Source organism: Staurois parvus, unplaced genomic scaffold, assembly GCF_062004578.1.
Source record: "Staurois parvus isolate SC_StPar_1 unplaced genomic scaffold, SC_StPar_1.0 ptg001161l, whole genome shotgun sequence".
Lineage (NCBI taxonomy): Eukaryota > Metazoa > Chordata > Amphibia > Anura > Ranidae > Staurois > Staurois parvus.
Genome location: NW_028318957.1, coordinates 1,143,298 through 1,156,133, shown reverse-complemented (window position 1 = coordinate 1,156,133; position 12,836 = coordinate 1,143,298). Strand labels below are relative to the sequence as shown.

The following is a 12,836-nucleotide window of genomic DNA, read 5'->3' as shown; positions in this document are numbered from 1 at the left end:
CTCATTTCTCTCATGAGAGCACTGCTGGTAGCTGTAGCCACCCACAGTGATCATTTGTGTTCTATCGGCAGGGAAGGCTCCCAACACTCCCTGATGGCAAAGACCATACTGCTGTGGGAGGGATTCTCCCATCAACATTGACTGTGCTGATGTTGGAATCGAGTGATTTTCTTTCCTTTCATCCATGGTGGAGGAATAGAAAATTGTATAATCTATGGCTTGTGTAAGAGTAACTAAACCAGGACAAGTATGCATAGAGACTTCTAACTTGGACCTTAATAAATCTGCCTATTCAGGGGTACGTGACATGGAACACGCCTAAACCAGGGGTTAGGAATAATAGCCAGACAGCAGAATTTTATGTTAGCAATGAGAACCTCTACATCATGACATGTTTAAATTGTGTGTTATTTAACCCAAAATTAAGATTTCATTATACTTGGGGTAAGTAGGCATTATGCTATTGTAAGTTTTCTTTAATGTGTCTAGACGGAAGCCATGATCTCTCCAAGCAACATGGGAAACCATGAATACACCGATCAAGATGGAAACCCTTTTCTGCTCCTGCAGCATTAGTGGATGGTAGGTACCTAATATAAAAAGCTCAGAATGATAGTCTATTACTTGCAAAAGGTATTGCCAGAGTTATGAGCTTTTATTATAACTCATGGCATGGGTTAGCCACACATTTTTGTGGACCCAAAAATGAATTTAACCCAAAATTAAGAATTCATTATACTTGGGAGAAGTAGGCATTATGCTATTGTAAGTTTTCCTTAATGCATCTAGACGGAAACCATGATCTCTCCAAGGAACATGGGAAGCCATGATCTCTCCAAGGAACATGGGAAGCCATGATCTCTCCAAGCAACATGGAGAAACCATGAATATACCGATCAAGATGGAAACCCTTTTCTGCTCCTGCAGCATTGGTGGATGGTAGGTAGCTAATATAAAATGCTCAGAATGATAGTCTATTACTTGCAAAATGTATAGCCAGAGTTATGAGCTTTTATCACAACTCATGACTTGGGTTAGCCACAATGTTTTGTGGACCCAAAATTAAATTTACTAAATGTATTGCCAAATAAGTAGAGTGTATAGCTTGCATAATATCAACAGATTGAGTTATGAGCTTTTATCGTAACTCATGACTTGGGTTAGCCACACACTTTTGTGGACCCAAAATTAAATTTTACTAAATGTATTACCAAATCAGTAGTCTATAGCTTGCCAAATATCAACAGATTGAGTTATGAGCTGTTATCATAACTCATGACTTGGGTTAGCCACACACTTTTGTGGACCCAAAATTAAATTTACTAAATGTATTCTCAAATAAGTATAGTCTATAGCTTGCTGAATATCAACAGATTGAGTTATGAGCTGTTATCACAACTCATGACTTGGGTTAGCCACAATGTTTTGTGGACCCAAAATTAAATTTACTAAATGTATTGCCAAATAAGTAGTCTATAGCTTGCAAAATATCAACAGATTGAGTTATGAGCTGTTATAACTCATGACTTTGGTTAGCCACACACTTTTGTGGACCCAAAATTTAAATTTACTAAATGTTTTGCCAAATAAGTAGAGTCTATAGCTTGCAAAATATCACCAGAGTTCTGAAATGTTATTATAACTCTTTAACTCCTGGGATTGGAGAGTCTTTCTGGTTCAGTCTGAAGTCTCTAGCTGAGAAGGAGCTCCTGGATTGTAGGCTGAGTCTTTCCAAAGCTTTGAAGGATCGGGGCCACGTAATACAGGCGCTTGGTGCGTCTTTTCAGCCCACAACTTGTGCTTACCCTGCAGGTTACCGGTTTCAAGGAGTTCTCTCTCAGCAGAATACAGGGATGGAAGGCTAAGCAAGGATTTCACTCTGATCCCTCTTGGGAAAGTCTACGGAGAGTGCCCCCACTCTCTGGAAGTAAAGGGTCTACTGTTGTAGGACATTCTTAACTTTCCGTTGTGAGCTATGGTTGGGCGTCTGGACCAATTGCAAAGCTGCTATGTAGCAGCGGGCTTGGAGACTGAGTCAATCTGAGACTTTGCTGGATTAGGGAGGAGTGCCCACTCCTCTGAGAAGGCCGGGGCTGGATATGATTCAGTCTCCTTTCCCACTGCCTCACTGCAGCCTCACAGTTGGTCCAAACGCTCAATTATGGCTTATGATGGAAATGGGAGGATTGTCCTAGAACTGTTCATCCTTTCTTCCTGGGAATACAGAGAGTTGATTTTGGAATGGTTCAGAGTTTTTCTTGATTAGCGTATGAGGGCACCATACTAGAGTCAACAAACGCTTCGGCCAAGCCAAAATCAACAATCTCTATTCCTGGGTCAGACTTCTGGTACTACGTCAGAATCCTTATCCCCTTGGGGAAAAGGTCAGACATGTGCCGCTCCCACTTCAAATAGGTTCACACCTCCCTCAACAATTCCATTACTCCTAAAAGCCAAATGTAGCAACGTCTGTTCTACAATGCCACTTATTCATTTTGGATACTGGATTTAAACATAAAATAATCAGCAAAACGCCCTTACCACTGCCCCACCAACCCCCCCCCCCCTTTTAATTAAGACCCAATGCACATAGCCATCCCTTGCTGCTCATTTGCTGGAGCAGCATTTAGATAGGACCTCCCAAGCCCACTGTAGCATTGTTTGTATACAATGCTGGTAATTCCCCATTGGCTGCTCATTTATGCCCACCTTGGAGCAGTGTAGAATGCGATTGCAAATGATTTCCCATTGATTGCAGGCTCTTTGTGGTCCCAACAGAGCAGCATTCATATGCATCGCACATAGCCATTGTCTCCTTGACTGGAGCCATGATCTGAAATGCCCATCATGTGAATTGAAGTCCACTTGAGCATTGTCTGTATACAATGCCAGTAATGCCCCTCCACTGCTCATTTATGCCCATCTTGGAGCAGTGTAGAATGCATTGCAAATGATTTCCCTTTGCGCATATGCTCTTTGTGTTCCCAACAGAGCACTCTTCATACGCAATGCCCATAGTAGATCACTCATTGACTTGAGTGGGGTTTTCTATGAAATACAAATGATGAAATGTTGCGCAATCAAGCCCACCGTAGCATTGTTTGTCTACAATGCCAGTAATTCCCCTTCACTGCTCATTTATACCCACCTTGGAGCAGTGTAGAATGCATTGCAAATGATTTCCCGTTGGTTGCAGGCTCTTTGTGGTCCCAACAGAGCAGCATTCAAACGCAATGCTCATAGCCATCCCTTGCTGCTCATTTGCTGGAGCAGCATTTAGATAGGACCCCCCAAGCCCACTGTAGCATTGTTTGTTTATTTGTATACAATGCTGGTAATTCCCCATTCATTGCTCAATTATGCCCACCTTGGAGCAGTGTAGAATGCGATTGCAAATGATTTCCCATTGATTGCAGGCTCTTTGTGGTCCCAACAGAGCAGCATTCATATGCATCGCACATAACCATTGTCTCCTTGACTGGAGCCATGATCTGAAATGCCAATGATGTGAATTGAAGTCCACTTTAGCATTGTCTGTATACAATGCCAGTAAATCTCCTTTGCTGCTCGTTTATGCCCACCTTGGAGCAGTGTAGAATGCATTGCAAATGATTTCCCTTTGCGCATATGCTCTTTGTGTTCCCAACAGAGCACTGTTCATACGCAATGCCCATAGCGACGCACTCATTGACTTGAGTGGGGTTTTCTATAAAATGCAAATGATACGTTGCGCAATCAAGCCCACTGTAGCATTGTTTTTCGACAATGCCAGTAATTACCCTTCACTGCTCATTTCTGCCCACCTTGGAGCAGTGTAGAATGCATTGCAAATGATTTCCCATTGGTTGCAGGCTCTTTGTGGTCCCAACAGAGCAGCATTCAGACGCAATGCTCATAGCCATCCCTTGCTGCTCATTTGCTGGAGCAGCATTTAGATAGGACCCCCCAAGCCCACTGTAGCATTGTTTGTATACAATGCTGGTAATTCCCCATTGGCTGCTCATTATGCCCACCTTGGAGCAGTGTAGAATGCGATTGCAAATGATTTCACATTGATTGCCGGCTCTTTGTGGTCCCAACAGAGCAGCGTTCATATGCATCGCACATAGCCATTGTCTCCTTGACTGGAGCCATGATCTGAAATGCCAATGATGTGAATTGAAGTCCACTTTAGCATTGTCTGTATACAATGCCAGTAAATCTCCTTTGCTGCTCGTTTATGCCCACCTTGGAGCAGTGTAGAATGCATTGCAAATGATTTCCCTTTGCGCATATGCTCTTTGTGTTCCCAACAGAGCACTCTTCATACGCAATGCCCATAGTAGATCACTCATTGACTTGAGTGGGGTTTTCTATGAAATACAAATGATGAAATGTTGCGCAATCAAGCCCACCGTAGCATTGTTTGTCTACAATGCCAGTAATTCCCCTTCACTGCTCATTAATGCCCACCTTGGAGCAGTGTAGAATGCATTGCAAATGATTTCCCGTTGGTTGCAGGCTCTTTGTGGTCCCAACAGAGCAGCATTCAAACGCAATGCTCATAGCCATCCCTTGCTGCTCATTTGCTGGAGCAGCATTTAGATAGGACCCCCCAAGCCCACTGTAGCATTGTTTGTTTATTTGTATACAATGCTGGTAATTCCCCATTGGCTGCTCATTTATGCCCACCTTGGAGCAGTGTAGAATGCGATTGCAAATGATTTCCCATTGATTGCAGGCTCTTTGTGGACACAACAGAGCAGCGTTCATATGCATCGCACATAGCCATTGTCTCCTTGACTGGAGCCATGATCTGAAATTTTGATGATGTGTTGTGAATTGAAGTCCACTTGGGCATTGTCTGTATACAATGCCAGTAATGCCCCTCCACTGCTCATTTATGCCCATCTTGGAGCAGTGTAGAATGCATTGCAAATGATTTCCCTTTGTGCATATGCTCTTTGTGATCCCAACAGAGCACTCTTCATACGCAATGCCCATAGTGATGCACTCATTGACTTGAGTGGGGTTTTCTATAAAATGCAAATGATGATATGTTGCGCAATCAAGCCCACCGTAGCATTGTTTGTCTACAATGCCAGTAATTCCCCTTCACTGCTCATTTCTGCCCACCTTGGAGCAGTGTAGAATGCATTGCAAATGATTTCCCGTTGGTTGCAAGCTCTTTGTGGTCCCAACAGAGCAGCATTCAGACGCAATGCACATAGCCATCCCTTGCTGCTCATTTGCTGGAGCAGCATTTAGATAGGACCTCCCAAGCCCACTGTAGCATTGTTTGTATACAATGCTGGTAATTCCCCATTGGCTGCTCATTTATGCCCACCTTGGAGCAGTGTAGAATGCGATTGCAAATGATATCCCGTTGATAGCAGGCTCTTTGTGGTCCCAACAGAGCAGCATTCATATGCATCGCTCATAGCCATTGTCTTTTTGACTGGAGTAATGATCTGAAATGCTGATGTGTATTGAAGACCACTTGAGCATTGTCTGTATACAATGCCAGTAATTTTCCCTCCACTGCTCATTTATGCCCATCTAGGAGCTGTGTAGAATGCATTGCAAATGATTTCCCTTTGCGCATATGCTCTTTGTGTTCCCAACAGAGCACTGTTCATACGCAATGCCCATAGTGACTCACTCATTGACTTGAGTGGGGTTTCTATAAAATATGTTGCACAATCAAGCCCACTGTAGCATTGTTTGTCTACAATGCCAGTAATTCCCCTTCACTGCTCATTTACGCCCACCTTGGAGCAGTGTAGAATGCATTGCAAATGATTTCCCATTGGTTGCAGGCTCTTTGTGGTCCCAACAGAGCAGCATTCAGACGCAATGCTCATAGTCATCCCTTGCTGCTCATTTACTGGAGCAGCATTTAGATAGGACCTCCCAAGCCCACTGTAGCATTGTTTGTATACAATGCTGGTAATTCCCCTTCACTGCTCATTTATGCCCACCTTGGAGCAGTGTAGAATGCGATTGCAAATGATTTCCCATTGATTGCAGGCTCTTTGTGGTCCCAACAGAGCAGCGTTCATATGCATCGCACATAGCCATTGTCTCCTTGACTGGAGCCATGATCTGAAATTTTGATGTGTTGTGAATTGAAGTCCACTTGGGCATTGTCTGTATACAATGCCAGTAATGCCCCTCCACTGCTCATTTATGCCCATCTTGGAGCAGTGTAGAATGCATTGCAAATGATTTCCCTTTGCGCATATGCTCTTTGTGATCCCAACAGAGCACTGTTCATACGCAATGCCCATAGCGACGCACTCATTGACTTGAGTGGGGTTTTCTATAAAATGCAAATGATGTGTTGCGCAATTAAGCCCACCGTAGCATTGTTTGTCTACAATGCCAGTAATTCCCCTTCACTGCTCATTTTTGCCCACCTTGGAGCAGTGTAGAATGCATTGCAAATGATTTCCCGTTGGTTGCAGGCTCTTTGTGGTCCCAACAGAGCAGCATTCAGACGCAATGCTCATAGCCATCCCTTGCTGCTCATTTGCTGGAGCAGCATTTAGATAGGACCCCCCAAGCCCACTGTAGCATTGTTTGTATATATGTATACAATGCTGCTAATTCCCCATTCATTGCTCAATTATGCCCACCTTGGAGCAGTGTAGAATGCGATTGCAAATGATTTCCCATTGATTGCAGGCTCTTTGTGGTCCCAACAGAGCAGCATTCATATGCATCGCACATAACCATTGTCTCCTTGACTGGAGCCATGATCTGAAATGCCAATGATGTGAATTGAAGTCCACTTTAGCATTGTCTGTATACAATGCCAGTAAATCCCCTTTGCTGCTCTTCTATTCCCACCCTGGAGCAGTGTAGAATGCATTGCAAATGATTTCCCTTTGCGCATATGCTCTTTGTGGTCCCAACAGAGCACTGTTCATACGCAATGCCCATAGTGACGCACTCATTGACTTGAGTGGGGTTTCTATAAAATATGTTGCGCAATCAAGCCCACTGTAGCATTGTTTGTCTACAATGCCAGTAATTCCCCTTCACTGCTCATTAATGCCCACCTTGGAGCAGTGTAGAATGCATTGCAAATGATTTCCCGTTGGTTGCAGGCTCTCTTTGTGGTCCCAACAGAGCAGCATTCAGACGCAATGCTCATAGCCATCCCTTGCTGCTCATTTGCCGGAGCAGCATTTAGATAGAACCCCCCCCCCCCAAGCCCACTGTAGCATTGTTTGTATACAATGCTTGTAATTCCCCATTGGCTGCTCATTTATGCCCACCTTGGAGCAGTGTAGAATGCGATTGCAAATGATTTCCCATTGATTGCAGGCTCTTTGTGGTCCCAACAGAGCAGCGTTCATATGCATCGCACATAGCCATGGTCTCCTTGACTGGAGCAATGATCTGAAATGCCGATGATGTGAATTGAAGTCCACTTTAGCATTGTCTGTATACAATGCCAGAAAATCTCCTTTGCTGCTCTTTTATGCCCACCTTGGAGCAGTGTAGAATGCATTGCAAATGATTTCCCTTTGCGCATATGCTCTTTGTGTTCCCAACAGAGCACTCTTCATACGCAATGCCCATAGTGATTCACTCATTGACTTGAGTGGGGATTTCTATAAAATGCAAATATGTTGCGCAATTAAGCCCACCGTAGCATTGTTTGTCTACAATGCCAGTAATTCCCCTTCACTGCTCATTTTTGCCCACCTTGGAGCAGTGTAGAATGCATTGCAAATGATTTCCCGTTGGTTGCAGGCTCTTTGTGGTCCCAACAGAGCAGCATTCAGACGCAATGCACATAGCCATCCCTTGCTGCTCATTTGCTGGAGCAGCATTTAGATAGGACCCCCTAAGCCCACTGTAGCATTGTTTGTATACAATGCTGGTAATTCCCCATTCATTGCTCATTTATGCCCACCTTGGAGCAGTGTAGAAAGCGATTGCGAATGATTTCCCATTGATTGCAGGCTCTTTGTGGTCCCAACAGAGCAGCGTTCATATGCATCGCACATAGCCATTGTCTCTTTGACTGGAGCCATGATCTGAAATGCCAATGATGTGTTGTGAATTGAAGTCCACTTTAGCATTGTCTGTATACAATGCCAGTAATTTCCCTCCACTGCTCTTTTATGCCCACCCTGGAGCAGTGTAGAATGCATTGCAAATGATTTCCCTTTGCGCATATGCTCTTTGTATTCCCAACAGAGCACTGTTCATACGCAATGCCCATAGCGACGCACTCATTGACTTGAGTGGGGTTTTCTATAAAATGCAAATGATGTGTTGCGCAATTAAGCCCACTGTAGCATTGTTTGTCTACAATGCCAGTAATTCCCCTTCACTGCTCATTTTTGCCCACCTTGGAGCAGTGTAGAATGCATTGCAAATGATTTCCCGTTGGTTGCAGGCTCTTTGTGGTCCCAACAGAGCAGCATTCAAACGCAATGCTCATAGCCATCCCTTGCTGCTCATTTTCTGGAGCAGCATTTAGATAGGACCCCCCAAGCCCACTGTAGCATTGTTTGTATATTTGTATACAATGCTGGTATTTCCCCATTGGCTGCTCATTTATGCCCACCTTGGAGCAGTGTAGAATGCGATTGCAAATGATTTCCCATTGATTGCAGGCTCTTTGTGGTCCCAACAGAGCAGCGTTCATATGCATCGCACATAGCCATGGTCTCCTTGACTGGAGCAATGATCTGAAATGCTGATCATGTGTTGTGAATTGAAGTCCACGTTAGCATTGTCTGTATACAATGCCAGTAATACCCCTCTGCTGCTCGTTTATGCCCACCTTGGAGCAGTGTAGAATGCATTGCAAATGATTTCCCTTTGCGCATATGCTCTTTGTGTTCCCAACAGAGCACTCTTCATATGCAATGCCCATAGTAGATCACTCATTGATTTGAGTGGGGTTTTCTATGAAATACAAATGATATGTTGCGCAATTAAGCCCACAGTAGCATTGTTTGTCTACAATGCCAGTAATTCCCCTTCACTGCTCATTTATGCCCACTTTGGAGCAGTGTAGAATGCATTGCAAATGATTTCCCGTTGGTTGCAGGCTCTTTGTGGTCCCAACAGAGCAGCATTCAGACGCAATGCTCATAGCCATCCCTTGCTGCTCATTTGCTGGAGCAGCATTTAGATAGGACCCCCCAAGCCCACTGTAGCATTGTTTGTATACAATGCTGGTAATTCCCCATTCATTGCTCATTTATGCCCACCTTGGAGCAGTGTAGAATGCGATTGCAAATGATTTCCCATTGATTGCAGGCTCTTTGTGGTCCCAACAGAGCAGCGTTCATATGCATCGCACATAGCCATTGTCTCCTTGACTGGAGTAATGATCTGAAATGCCAATGATGTGAATTGAAGTCCGCTTTAGCATTGTCTGTATACAATGCCAGTAAATCTCCTTCGCTGCTCTTTTATGCCCACCTTGGAGCAGTGTAGAATGCATTGCAAATGATTTCCCTTTGCGCATATGCTCTTTGTGATCCCAACAGAGCACTCTTCATACGCAATGCCCATAGTGACGCACTCATTGACTTGAGTGGGGATTTCTATAAAATATGTTGTGCAATCAAGCCCACCGTAGCATTGTTTGTCTACAATGCCAGTAATTCCCCTTCACTGCTCATTAATGCCCACCTTGGAGCAGTGTAGAATGCATTGCAAATGATTTCCCGTTGGTTGCAGGCTCTTTGTGGTCCCAACAGAGCGGCATTCAGGCGCAATGCTCATAGCCATCCCTTGCTGCTCATTTGCTGGAGCAGCATTTAGATAGGACCCCCCAAGCCCACTGTAGCATTGTTTGTATATTTGTATACAATGCTGGTAATTCCCCATTCATTGCTCATTTATGCCCACCTTGGAGCAGTGTAGAATGCGATTGCAAATGATTTCCCATTGATTGCAGGCTCTTTGTGGTCCCAACAGAGCAGCGTTCATATGCATCGCACATAGCCATTGTCTCCTTGACTGGAGCAATGATCTAAAATGCTGATGATGTGTTGTGAATTGAAGTCCACGTTAGCATTGTCTGTATACAATGCCAGTAATACCCCTCTGCTGCTCGTTTCTGCCCACATTGGAGCAGTGTAGAATGCATTGCAAATGATTTCCCTTTGCGCATATGCTCTTTGTGTTCCCAACAGAGCACTCTTCATATGCAATGCCCATAGTAGATCACTCATTGACTTGAGTGGGGTTTTCTATGAAATACAAATGATGATATGTTGCGCAATTAAGCCCACCGTAGCATTGTTTGTCTACAATGCCAGTAATTCCCCTTCACTGCTCATTTCTGCCCACCTTGGAGCAGTGTAGAATGCATTGCAAATGATTTCCCGTTGGTTGCAGGCTCTTTGTGGTCCCAACAGAGCAGCATTCAGACGCAATGCTCATAGCCATCCCTTGCTGCTCATTTGCTGGAGCAGCATTTAGATAGGACCTCCCAAGCCCACTGTAGCATTGTTTGTATACAATGCTGGTAATTCCCCATTGACTGCTCATTCATGCCCACCTTGGAGCAGTGTAGAATGCGATTGCAAATTATTTCCCATTAATTGTAGGTTCTCTGTTGTCCCAACAGAGCAGCATTCACGTGCCATGCTCATAATTTGCATGGTTGAGTCTTCTAAAGTAGTGTTTTATAACCGTAAAATAATTTCAAAGCTTATACAATATCAGATTTTTCTATTTAAAATTCAGTCGATATAATTTTTTTAAAATTTGATAAATTGGGACTTAATGCCCCTTGTCATCCTTGTGTTTTTTTTAAGTAGAACCTCTATCTCCTTTCAGATAAGTGGATGAGCAGCATGGCTGGGTTCTGGCAAGGCACTGCGATTTGATTTAAAACGTGGGAAATAGGCAAGTATCTAAATGAAACCTTTTTATTATTGAGATTTCCAGGGATAATGGGATGTAATTGGTTAATTGCCTTTTATTATGTATTTTGTCATTTCTGCCTACAAGCTTAAGAAGATGGGCTCTTTTGGCTTAAAGTGTAAAGTCTGAAGGGTTTTTACCTTCATGCAGCAAGATAAAAAATCCTTTTCTGTGCAGGATTCCCCCCAATCCAGTGATGCTAACTGGAGTCAATGCTATCCTGGGACTCCCTCTACTCATTGGCTGAGACAGCAGCAGGAGCCTTCGGCTCCCATTGCAGTCCATCACAGCCAGTGTGCAAATGAGAAGAGAGAGGGTGGGGCAGAGTCCGTCTCCATGTGTGAATGGACACATGGAGCAATGGCTGGGGAGTGCACATGCTCGGGTACCTCCATAGCAAGCTTCTTTGCCATGGGGGCACGCGACAGGAGGGAGGGACTAAACACCGGCAGGGGACCCAAGAAGAGGAGGATCTGGGCTGCTCTGTGCAAAATCCGCACACAGCAGGTAAGTATGACATGTTTGGTATTTTAAGAAAAAGAAGCCCTCATTACAGGGGCCAATAAAGCCTTACCAGTAAATGACAGGCTCATGGTCTCTGGTGTCAGCTACAGGTGGGTATGCTCATGGACAGTGGCGGACTGACCATTTGGAAACTCGGGCACTGCCTGGGGTCTGTAGGGGGCCCCATGAGATGCCCCTGGTACCTTTTTTCAAAGGCTTTTTTGAGTTTGGGCAAGGACATGCGCCCCATGATCCCCTATTGCCCGGGGGGCCCATGAATTGTCAGTCCGCCCCTGCTCATGGACACACTTTTTTTCTGAGGCTGAGTTTTGACATTGTGTATATCGTTTTGATCAACAGAGAATGCAAATGTGTCCTCAAGTCCAAGCCAGCGAACTGATAAAACATTGCTGTACATGCTGACTTGGAATGCTGTAAAATGTGTGTGGTGTTTTGTTTTTTTGTTTTTTTTTTTTATAATGTATATAATTTTAATATCTTGTACTAATAATTATTACAAAGAATTAAACTTGGACTAGGATTTTTTTTTTAGGCATCAAAAACACATCTAACAATTGATAATTGTTTTATTGAAACATACCGCTTCGGCCGATGAATTCTTTGTGTCCAATAACTGGCCCAATCTTTACTGTCAGACAAAATCACCTCACATGTTACAGGAGATCAGTCAAATGTTGACCTGATTATACATATGAAGACCAACATGTTTTATCACCTTCAAAATCTTCATCGGGGAAGAGCAGGTTGACCTGAAATAAGAATGCATGTAACAGTTTCCTTTCATATATCTATAAAATAATCACAAACGATATTCTTTGAAATGCGTTCTGTCAGATTTAACCTCCACTTCCTCTGTTAAGTTTTGACGTCCTCAATCTTCAAACGTATAATTATGTCCAAATTTGACTATTTTGCAACATATGTGGGGTAGTATTAATTTGACAGTAATGATTGGACCAATTATGGCCACAAAGAATTATCAGTCAAAACTGTCTCTATGGACTTTCTTTGCCATTTTTCAATAAAATCATTTTTTATATATATATTTTTTTTATATATATATATATATAAAAAGTCCTTATTTTTATTTTTTTTGTTTAATTCTTTAGCGGTAAATATAAAACAATAGAAGCTTTCCTTATGGTTTTCTCCTTCTAAAAATATCAATTGTCTGGCTGTCTTGCTGATAATCTGTAACATTAAAGCTGACCATAGATGAATCAAGTTTCATCAGGTTCAGTAGGGACCGTGCGAGATTCGATCTATCTTTGGACGGCCTGGTTGTACTGAAGTCGATCCATCAAACTTCTTTAGTACAACCAGCCTGTCAGATTTCTCTCATGAGAGCACTGCTGCTAGCTGTAGCCACCCACAGTGATCATTTGTGTTCTATCGGCAGGGAAGGCTCCCAACACTCCCTGATG

The 12,836-nt window shown here is 43.4% G+C and overlaps 1 long non-coding RNA gene across 1 annotated transcript; it reads left to right on the top strand.

Moving 5' to 3' along the window:
• Positions 1–496: 496 nt before the first annotated feature.
• On the top strand, positions 497–10,872 carry LOC149439094 (uncharacterized). Its single transcript, XR_016307868.1, has 3 exons — positions 497–582; positions 790–939; positions 10,801–10,872. It is a non-coding gene; the product is annotated as an uncharacterized LOC149439094 (long non-coding RNA).
• The last annotated feature ends 1,964 nt before the right edge of the window (positions 10,873–12,836 follow it).